Consider the following 12,060-nt stretch of genomic DNA (forward strand, 5'->3'; position numbering starts at 1 on the left):
TACAACTAGAACTGGATACTTGAGATGAGACATGGAGATGAGACTTGGATATGAGATGATAACTGGATAGTATGGCTCTGGGATTGCTTTCTCGCAGGGAGTCGAGAAAGGATCTCTGGCCGAGGTTGATAACACTACTACTTTACATTATGTTGATCTGTACTCTTCTAGATGCTTGAAGATGCTTGAAGATGCTAGTCTTCGATAGGCTAGGCTTTCCCCTTCCCTTCTGGCATTCTGCAGTTTAGTCCACAGATACAACCCATTCCTTTGATACAGATGCATACTTAGTTTAGATCTGATGTAAGTCTTGCGAGTACTTTGGATGAGTACTCACGGTTGCTTTGCTACTTCTTTTTCTCCCATACCCGATTGTTGCGACCATATGATGGATCCCAGGAGCCAGACGACGCCACTGATGACTACTACTACCTGGAGGATGCCTACTACTACGTGAAGACCGCGGATGACTAGGAGTAGTTAGGAGGCTCCCAGGCAGGAGGCCTTGCCTTTTCGACCATTGTTGCTTTTGTGCTAGCCTTCTTAAGGTAATCTTGTCTAACTTATGTGTGTACTCAGATATTGTTGCTTCCACTGACTCTTGTGTTTTCGATCTTATGTATTCGAGCCCTCGAGGCCCCTGGCTTGTAATATAAAGTTTGTATTATTTTATTTTGTACCTAGAGTTGTGTTGTGATATCTTTCCGTGAGTCCTTGATCTTGATCGTACACATTTGCGTGTATGATTAGTGTACGGTCAAATCGGGGGCGTCACACAGCCCTTCCTCATGATCATCGTCTCTCCAATATTCTTCCTCGTCGTTTCTTGGTGGCCCTCTGTTTCCTCTACCTCGGCCTCCTCGGCGTCCTACGCGTCGTCCCCTTTCCCCTCCAGGGCCACCGCCCCGTCTCATAGACTATGAGGCGCGAAGATCTTTAAAGACTAGTGCGGACTTGGGGTGAATCCCGTCGCCGTGTTCCTTAGACGTGTGGCCTAGATGACCACAAACCGCACACCAATCCGGCAATCGCTCATACTTGACTCTGTATATCTGCCTCTTAGAATCCCTCACAAGTGACACCACATTCTTCAGGGGCTTGTAGACGTTGATCTTCACCCAAACACGATAAAAATTGCGAGTGAAATCATGCGAGGAAGTCTCAGCGAACAGCACTTCTCCCACCTTAGATGCCAGCGTCGGCACCAGATGTGCATACAGGCTAGGAACATCGTGTATCTGAATCCATATGTCTAAGTGTCAAGCTTGACTTGAGTTGGTTGAGTCACCCCATCATACGGGGTAATGATCACAGTGTGTCCTCGAAGGTTCCATGGGCCCTCCTGCATGACTCTTTCCCAATGGCCAAGGCATCGGAATTGCAACGTGTAGAGATTCGCCTCCAGAGGTTTGAAGTTCACCACTTGGGCCAGATCCCAGGCTGCTCGCATGTTTCTGAAAAACCAACCTTGGCTATAGGGTTTATCAATATGAACCCTAGATACCGCCATCCATCTAGCTGTGTCTTGGGGGATAGACCCCTCATCAACTACCACATCATCCATATCATCTTCACACAGGCCTAGCTCCGCCATCATCTTCTCTACCTCCGACGCAGATGATGAGGCATCGGTCGCCGCCGATCCAGATCCCATCTTCTCCGCCATAAGCCAAACCCTAGCCCGTTGCTGCACAAACGTCAGGCTACTCGAAAAAAATTTCTGCCCTACACCGAGCCACCGTCCAAGAGAGGGGCAGTAGGGGTCAAGAGTCCCAGTCGCTTCTCAATGATCGGTCGACGAGAGGGAATAAGTTCGATCTCAACGGGAGCGACAGAGTCGCCGCCGAGAGCACAAAACCCTAACGCGAGGGAAACCACAGTAGATCGCTTGATATAGAAAAAAAAAGTGGTGGGCTAGCCCATTTAGAGTTCACCGGCACTGTGTCGATGGGAGGGACTAGATGTAAGTAGGTTGCAGCCCAATATCTTGAATTTTACGGGGCATGGATTCTGTAGTATCCATTTTCACCGATTTTCTGTTCGTTTTCCATGGTTTTTAGTGTTTTCGTGTTTTTCCTTTTTCTTCTTTTCATTTTACCTTCATATATCCCTATTTTCCATAAATTATTTTTCTACATTTTGTGAACACTTTTCAAAATTCTAGAATTTTTTCAAAAATTCACAAACAGTTTTATATTCGTGATGATTTTTAAAATTAATGAACCGTTTAAAAATTTGAATTTTTTTAAACCCGTGAAATGTTTTCCAAGCCGTGTTTTTCCAGATTTATAACCATTCTTCTAATCCGTAAACTATTTACAAAATAATTAATAGCTTCTAAAATTCATGACCTATTTTTGAATAAATGAGCACTTTTTCAAATTTGTCACCTTTTTAAAATTCACAAAGTTTTTATATAATTTTGTTAAAAACTTGAAATTCATGAACCTTTTTAATTTTTCGTTTTTTCTAATTTATGGTAGTTTTTCAATTTTATGGCCTATCCAAAGATTTCGTTTTTTCACAATTTTTTTGAGCTTATGAATTTTTTTATTGTTTTAAAATATGTTTAGTTTCATATTTGTTCTATAAGTTAACAGAATGTGTCTAATAGTCAACCTCAATAGGTCAACTTTTTACTTATGTTTCGCATTTTTTAGGGAGTTTCCATTTTTATTGACGTCAATTGGGGAAACTTATTTGGTGCATAGCTCGATAGTTAGCTCTTTTCCGCTGCGCCACATACAAAATTGGGCCAGCCCGTTAGTTCTTACAGATTTTGGGGTTTTCGTATTTTTCATTTCAGTTTATTTTTCATACATATTGCACATGTTTTCACGTTGGAAGTATTTTTTTATATACACATTACCATATATAAATACATGATTAACATTTGGTGAAACATATAATTTTCTAAGTCCAATTTTGTTATACATAAAAAATAATTATTATATACACGTTTAACATCTTACAAATACATTATTGTTTTTTTTCAAAACATATATTTTTATGTCAATATTTCCATACAAATTGTACTTGTTTAATATTTTCGAAATACATGATTAACATTGTCAAAAACTACATTTTTCATGTATGTTTTTCGTTGACATTGTATATTTGCATCAGAAAAAAATTATACTCTTTTAACATTTGAATAACATGATTAGAATTTTTTATAGCATTTTCAAATACATTAGAAACATTTTTATACACATTATAGCATTTTCTTCATACACATTATAGCATTTTCGAATACATTAGAAACATTTTTATATTGTGTGATTAACATTTTTCATATTTTGTACATAAATTAATTTTTATAATTGATAGAGTTAAATGCACTGGAGGTCCTAAAAGTTTCGTCGTTGTGCCACTTTAGTCCTATTTCTTTGAAAATGCATCTTTAGGTCCCAATTCTTTCATAAGTGGTTCACCCGAGGTCCTTTTCTTCACTAGCGCTCGCTGACCTGCCCTTGTGGCGCTTTGACCCACGCCACATCGACACAGGGGCTGCGGAGGCTGCTCTTTTTTACAGAAAACCCCCTAGAAACACTCTTCTTCACATTCCCCGGTCCCTTGCTCTATTTCTTCCCCAAATCCCTCTCTGTATCTCCCGTGCCCTAACCCTAGCCATGGCCGGCACTTCAAGCTCCTCGGCGGGGAAGTAGTTGAAGAAGAGGAGCATGGTAGCGTCGTCGTCAGCGTCGTCGTCGCTGCCGGTACAAGCTCCAATTTCGTCTGGTATGTTGTCGCTCGTGGTTTGTCCTTGCTGCCATGTCCGTGACACCATTGTGCTCCGTTCGAAATCTATTGCCAACCCTGGACGGGTGTTCCACAAGTGTCCCAACCATCGTGTAAGAACCAAGAGTTTGATGTTTTGAAGCCTTTATCTTTGATTCTATCCCATTTCTCTTTTTCTGAATGTGTCAAATTCGTCCAGGTTGGAACAAATCCATGCCAGCACTACTACTGGGAAGATGGCCCAGATAACTATTTTGATTTTCTGGTTAAGAAAGGCCACATATCTATTGCAAGAACAGGAAGATCTGGAGGTATCTCTGGTCATTCATTGGGCGACATAGAAAGTGAAGAGGCAGAGGAGGAAGAAGACAAAGGTGTTGAAGTCCAGAAGATTTGCAATGGTGTGATGATTGATGTTGTGAAGAAGCTAGATGCTCTGATCTGCTTAGTTAGGATGTTCTTGTTTTGTATTGTCACTTTGTTGGCTGTGATGGTTTATGTAGTGGCTCTGAAATGAATGAAGTACATGTAAGCGCTATTAGGATGAATTATTTGAATGAAGTGTTTAATCTGAACTGAAAAGCAAGATTGAGAATTTGGAAGCATTTTGATCTAAATGAAGTGTTTGATTTGAATGAAAGTTAGCTTATTTTTACTCTTTTTTGTCTCGCGGACGGTCGCGGCGATCGTCCACATTGATGAATAGCTTCATTTTGGTCAACGTGGACGGTCGCAGCGATCGTTCCCAATGATGGTTAGCTTATTTTTGGTTTCATGGACGATCGCGGCGATCGTCCGCATTCTTGAATAGCTTATTTTTGGTCAATGCGGACGGTCGCGGCGATCGTCCACAATGATGGTTAGCTCATTTTTGGTCTTCCGAACAGTCGAGGCGATCATCCGCATTGCTGATTAGCTTTTGAAACATTCACAAGAATGCATTGACATGTAGAACAACAAAGCTCACACCATGCTTTGTTGGACTAAGCACTGGTGGAAGCTCTGTAGATCCAGTTATGCACACATCATCAAAGCGTATGTTACCAGTTAATTCTTTGTGATCAAAATATAGCTGAAAATGCTGAAACTTAGGAACAACAGTAGACATGCTAAGTGTGTCTGTATCCCTGTCAACAATCCGCAGTCCTGTATTCAAATTCATACCAGGGAGCAGCCAATAAACATTACACTGGGCCATATCATATCCTAGCTGCACCAGAAAGTCATTGATCCAAAGTGGAGACCATGTCTCAACTTCACATCCATCAAAATACTCATTTTTTCCATCAATATAAGACTTGTTCGACCCAAATCCACAAAACAGCCCACCATAATTGATTTCAATAGAAAACACTTCTTCATTTGGTCCTATCATTACAATGGAAACAATTTGTCAAATTTCAATTGATGTATTGCAGCGAAAAAATTACAAAAGAAGTGGTCTTTTGGAATTTAGAACTGAAACCCTAACCCTAACCCTAACCTCAAATCAGAGCATGCGGTTTAGGAATCCTAAATGTGACAGTGCAAATCGAAGTAATCTATGACTATGGCACAGTCCTTGCAGATTAGAAGCACTATAGGAGCAGAGGAGCGACAAGATTAGGGTTCTTACCGTAAGAGGGAGGAGGATCGCCCACTGGCCGTCGCAGAGGGGGCATCTTGACGGGCACCCTCTCAGATTGCCCTCCAGATCACCTCCGCTCGTCGCCGCATGGCGGAAATCGCCACTGCGTGCAGAAAATCGTCGCCGGCGCCGCCGCCGATCACCTCTAGTGTCGCTAGATTAGCCCCGAAAGAGGAGATGGGATGCCACTGAGAGGGGAATAGATCGGGAGGGGCTTATTGCAAAATTTCTCGCCTGGCGAATGGGCCCTGTGTCGACGTGGCATGGGTCAAAGCGCCACGAGGGCAGGTCAGCGAGCCCTAGTGAAGAAAAGGACCTCAGATGAACCACTTATGAAAGAATTGGGACCTAAAGGTGTATTTTCAAAGAAATAGGACTAAAGTGAGACAAGGACGAAACTTTTAGGACCTCTAGTGCATTTAACTCTAATTGATATATTAAGAATATTGCGCACAAATTAAAAAAAAGGGGAAGCCTTGTGGTCCACTAGGACAGCTAATTGCTTACTGACAGCCCAATATCCTTCTATCTAGTGTGAAGCCAAACATAGGCGCGGCCTAGGAGGTACGGTTTGGGCGGGCACCCCAGATGCGCTCAGCGAGACGAGGGAGCCACTAGTTAACGAGCGCTCTTTCGGGAGCCTCGCAACGATCAGCGTCACTTGACGCGCTCTCAGTCATTCGCCACGTGTCGCGCTCTGGACGCTCTCTCCGGATTTTGTTTATTTATTTTTTCGCACGCGTTTTCGGCTATTTAAACGGGTTTTTCAGGTTTTTTCAACGTTTTGGTTTTTCACCGGTCTTTTTTAGCTTTTCGACCATTTTTTTTTGGGAAAAACCTTTTTGTGCGTGAAAAAACGCGTTTTCTATTTTTTTTCGCGAGAGTCACGGTCGTGCGTCTCGAAAACAAAAAAACACATTTTCTTTTTTTCCTTTCGCGAGAGTCACGGTTTTACTTCTACGAGAGGCACGGCAGTGCCTCTCGAAAAAGAAAAAAAACCGTGTTTTTTGTTTTTTTTATTTCGCGAGAGTCACGGTTTTGCTTCCGCGAGAGGCATGATTGTGCTTTCGTGAGAGTCACGACCGTGCCTCTCGAAAACGAAAAAAAACGTGTTTTCTATTTTTTTCTTTCGCGAGAGTCACAGTTTTGCTTTCGCGAGAGGCATGGGTGTGCTTTCGCGAGAGTCACGGCCGTGCATTCTCGAAAACGAAAAAAAACGTGTTTTCTTCTTTTTTTTCCTTCCGCCAGAGTCACGGTTTTTCTTCCGTGAGAGGCATGATTGTGATTTTGTGAGAGGCACGGGCGTGCCTCTTTCGGAAAGGGGAAAAACCAGTGCTCCCGGTTCGGTATTTTCGTCCAGTTGTTTTCGGCCGGTTTTTTTGTAAAAAAAGTTCGTCAAAACCTATCAACATGGGATCTAGTTTTAAAGATGTCGATGCGAGGAATCCAACAGTGAAAGCGGTTTGAGATTTGGACGCACGATTTGAGAGATAAAATGTTTTGAATAAACGAATCTACGAAAAAAGGGAAAACTCCCAGGTTGCGACAAGTGGCACGCTACATATGCGCCACTTGTCGCAACCTGGAAAGTTGTAGTGATCTTTGCAATGAGTACTCCTCAACTAGTGATTTCGGCGAGACGAGGGGGGATGCGCTCGCTTGTTGGGGCGCCCCAGATGGGCCGGCCCAGCCATGGGAGCCGCAGCCTATTTGTTTTTTGTTTTTATTTTATTTTATTTTTGTACCTTTCTTTATACTTTCAAATAATATTATATATATATAGGAAAAATGCATCCTACTATCGGGCGTAGCTACACCCATTTCTTATATACTACTATGTGGTAGTATATACTCTATTTTATTATTTTTATTATGTTCATATATTATATCCAAGATACTTCAAAGTGAGTTATATAAAAAAATTGCAAGTGAGCTCATAGTTTTATTGTATTTGTGAAATACGTACATATTTGTACGCGAAATGAAGTATGCACAAAATATGATATATATATATATATATATATATATATATATATATATATATATACTAACAGAAAGGTAGTATATATACTACCTAAATATTCTTATATACTACATACTACGCGTAGATACTCTCTGATATGATAGATACTACCTAGAACGTATGAAACAAAAATGGGAGTAACTACACCCGGTAGTAGGGAAAAATATTGAACAAGAATTTGAAAACTGTTAAACAAGTATTTGAAAATGTTGAATAAGTATTAAAAATGATGCACAAGTATTTGAAAAAAGTTGAATAGGTATTAAAAAATGTTGAATAAGTATTTGAAAATGTTGAACAAGAATTCAAAAAATGTTGAAAACGTATTTGAAAAATGTTGAATAATAGTTGAGAATATTGCCTTACTTAGTAAATGGGTATTTAGACTACTTACTAAGGATGGTGTATGGCAAAACCTGTTGCGCAATAAGTATCTTGGCCAAAAAGTTGTGTCCCACGCCTATTACAAACCTGTTGACTCACAATTTTGGGATGGACTAGTGGCTTGTTAAGACCAGCCTTCGAGAACAATATCCTGCTTTGTACCACATTGTTCGTGATAAGAATGGTAGTATTGTGTAGGTGCTCAGTTAATCCCCACCAGATATTTCTTTCAGGTTAGATTTGATTAGCCTCTGTCTTATTTCATGGCAGAATCTTCTATCTCGATTGGAGTCGATTAACCTGACACATATAGGCGAGATGAGTTTCATTGGGATTTCACTATATCTGGGTAACAATCGACTCTATGTACCGCATACATTAGGAGGTTCCAGTGGATAATAATAAGAAAATATAAAAGTCAAGGATTTCACTAAAAAGTTAAAATCTTTAAGTGGTATCTTCATAGGGGAGTTATGCTAATCAAAGACAACCTCCCGCATTTACAATTGGCGAAAGCAATAAGTGTGGCTTTGTACTGACTATGAGACCACCAAACTTTTTTTTTCATAGCAAGTCTGTGCGTTCTGCATGGCCATTCATGTAGCATATAATTTGTATCCATCCACGTACAAGTGTTGTCAATATTTTTGGTCATTGGTTGGGCGGTATTTCAGATAAGTTTAAAACGCTAATAAAAGTGGGAGTGTATGTCTTGTTATCCTCAATTTGACTATGTAGAAATGATTTGATTTTATGAATACATTTTTGTCCTTTGCTGGTTATTCTCCACTGTACGCACTCGCTTCATACATGGTCTACACTACATCAAACAAAGTGTCAACTAGTCCTGGCCATCTCTGACCCGGCCCTGTCGGCGCACCCAGGCCCGGCCCTAAAATCCAGGGCCTAGGCCTGATGGGCTTGCCCGTGGGCCGGGCTTGGGCCTGAGTTTTGAGCCCACCAGCAAGGCCTGGACGGGCTTGGGCTTGGCATATTGGCATTTTAAGAAAGAGGCCCGGCCCACAGCCCTAAGCCCTAAGGGCTTTTCAGGGCTTTTTACCAGATGGATCGGGCTTGGACTTGAAAAGTAGGCCCGATGATAGGGCCTGGGCCTTAGATTTCTGCCGTGGACTTTTTTAGGCCTGGCCCAAGCCCGGTCCATGGCCAGGTATAGTGTCAACCGCTGCTCAATGCAGCGTGTATGCAGTTTTTTTTGGTTAGCGTGTATGCAGTTGAAGAGACATGTTGCTCATATAATTTGTATGCACTTATTGCTACATTTTAAGTCAATAAAAGCACCATTTATTAAAAAAAACACATCAACTTCAATAACCGAAAGGCAGCAAAGAGCCAAAGAGGACCGTCGTTGTTCGATGTTCATGATGATTGTGGCCGAAATGGTGTTGGCGATCAATGAACCGTGTGACATGGAGAAAGAAAGAACACATTTCAAACCGCAGGGAGCATAGTGTCGGTCATATTACCATTCTAAACCTTGTATTTCTACCATCACAAAATCTGGTGTGTTTAATTTTCTGAAATAAGAAAAAACACAAAGACCCGCTCCACCGTGAACGACCTGGTGCCACGGGGACCGGAGAACGTACTCCACATCCACAAACTGCACTGTAACCTCGAGCACCGGGCAAAGGACACCACACATCACATCGGAAATGCTTTCATGGCTTATGATTCGTGATACGCCAACATGGACATGTACGTCGCCCACTGGGTGTCTCTTCCCCAGGACATGCGCTCCGTTTTCTCTTCTTTCCGGCCACTCGCTCTCGTCCTCTTCCGAAACCTGGAGCACGGGCCGGCGGAGTCTGCCGTTCGATCCCCTGTACATACCAGCGCACGCACGCTACGTACAGGAGATCCACTTTTGCAGTGGCCATCGTCACACGCGCACCGCCAATTATTCGCCGACCAAGCCATGCCATGGACACGGGTGCTTGTCAGGTTCCATCGACTACGCGAGTGCATGCCAGGATTCCGTCGCTCCAATCGTCACAAGCTTTCGCCCGGCCCTACGATCGCGCGGCGGCGAGCAGATCTATCATCCTCCACTCACCACCGCCCACCGCCGTATCGGCGCAAAGTCGGCGTGCAAGAAGAAAAAGTGGCACGCCGATATCCTCCACTTTGCTCCGTCGTGCGTTCGTGCGCATCCTAGTAAGTTCTGTACCTCGATCCTTGTATATTCCACATCAGTAATACATGCGGCTCATTCACGTCCGAATAATCTGAGGCCGGATAGCGAATTTCATATCTTCTGTCGGCTCCCGAGTCGCTCTCGCGGGCGACTAAGGAAGCCAACCCTAGTGCCGCCGCTTCCCAGCCCCCCTCTCCAGGCTCCCTCCCCTCGCCGCCGCCGGTTGCGTCGCCGGCCAAAGGCCGCGTGGCGTAGGCGGCGGCGGGGCGTCTTCTTCCCGCGCGCTGGAGGCGTGCGTCGCGGGGCGCAGCCTTCTGCGTCAGCGGCGGCGGCCGACGGCCCATCCACGGGCTCTGCTCCCTTTCCCGGCGTGCTGTCGTCCCGGTGGTCCTGCCCCCCTCCCCTCCATGCGTTGGCTCTTGGGGCTCCGGGGGCGGGGGCCTTGCTGGCGGCAGATCTGGGTGCTCCTGCCCAGATCCGGTTGGTGGCGGCGGTGGATGTGTGGGTGGCGGCGTCGGGCGTCCATGGCCGGGAGGGGGGGGGGCTGCGTCTTTGGCGGCGTGTCGTAGCTGTTGCAAGGTGGCTCGGGGCTGCTCCTCGGGGTCTCGGCATGGATGTGGGCTGCCACGGCGTGGTGGTAGCTCATGGTGGTGGTCTGGATCATTTCACGGGCGCGGCTGGTCCCCTCCGGCGTCGGCCGTCAGTGAGCGGCCTGTATCGACCTTCGATTCCTCCCCTCATCGTCCGGGCTCTACCCTCGTCATAGGGCGGGACTGCTCCCAGTTGCGGTCCATTGCTCATCTCGCACCCGGAAGCAGGACTGTGTCCGTCTCGTGCCCGGCAGCAGGACTGTGTCCGTCTCGTGCCCGGCAGCAGGACCGAGCCCATCTCGCGCCCGGCAGCAGGACCGAGCTCGTCTTCGCACCCGGTGCAAATAGAGGCCATTTTTGGCCGGCCCTTTGGGTCTCGGCGTGGGGGCCGCCCAGGGTGTGAAAAGGAGTGGCCTTTCCACTCATCTCTTTGGTTGGGGTAGCGACGGGTCTCGGGTGAGGTGGTGTCAAGGTCTTGGATGTCGGGGCGGCGGCCCTGGTGGTGGTAGTGCGGTGCTCATGGACAGAGGTCGTGGCTTGGTGCTGCCCGGTGACCATGGCCGTGTGGGCGGCATGGTGGCAGGGGTGTGGCGTTCGGTGGCGGTGAGTGTTTGCTAGGGTGAAAACCTGTTCTATCTTCGGACGGACCGGCGGCGGCGTAATCGCTTCCTTCTTGAAGGCGTCGTCACGACTCTCACCGGTCATTGTGTCGCTCTAGGGGAAACTCTGACCCCCGGGTCGGGCGGTGGCGGCGCGTTGGCGTCGTAACCTTCTTGGAGGCGCCGCCTTGGAGCTCACGGTTCGTCATATGCGGCTTCATCTCTTCGCCGTGGCGTGTTCACAATGGAGGTCCTCGATTGCTCTTGTAGTGTTAGGGGTGGTGTTGCTGCGCTCAGCACCTATGTATCCCGCCTTGGGTGTGTGTGCGTGTGTTGTCGTGGGGTGCGTTTGTATGTGGGTTGTGGTCGATCTTTGCTTTATATATAAAGGGGGGCAAAAGCCTTTTTCGATAATCTGAGGCCGGCGTCGATCTATCGAGATCAAGCAATCGCACGTGCCACAACATCAAGATTTGTTTAGAAGGTTCACTATTCAACGGCTATATATTGCCTAGGGCTCCTCCACACAATATCACACATCGGCCATCCAGACATCGGTACATGCCGTTGACTCCCTCTACGTGTATGCGCCATTATATTGACATAGATTATAGCATGTGTCTTTAGGACAAGCGCGACGAGACCAACTCTCTAGGTCTGGATCAGGGTGTCGTCACTGCAAGACAAAACGACCACCCAAGCCACCCTCCGCTACACCTCTTGCCGCCCACACTACCAAGATTGATAGCCGCCACCACGACGATGCAGCCCGCTGGAGAACCACCCATGTGGACCGGCATCCACGTCCGAGAATCCGCCAATCTTCAACACAACCTCCCAACCATGGTAGAAGAAATGAAAGGCGCATCCTTTCACTCCTATTCCAACATCAGCCGGGAGCCTGGGTCGACATCTCCACCGTAGGAGGCGTCCATGCCTGC

Source organism: Triticum urartu, chromosome 7 (genome assembly GCF_003073215.2).
Source record: "Triticum urartu cultivar G1812 chromosome 7, Tu2.1, whole genome shotgun sequence".
Classification (NCBI taxonomy): Eukaryota; Viridiplantae; Streptophyta; class Magnoliopsida; order Poales; family Poaceae; genus Triticum; species Triticum urartu.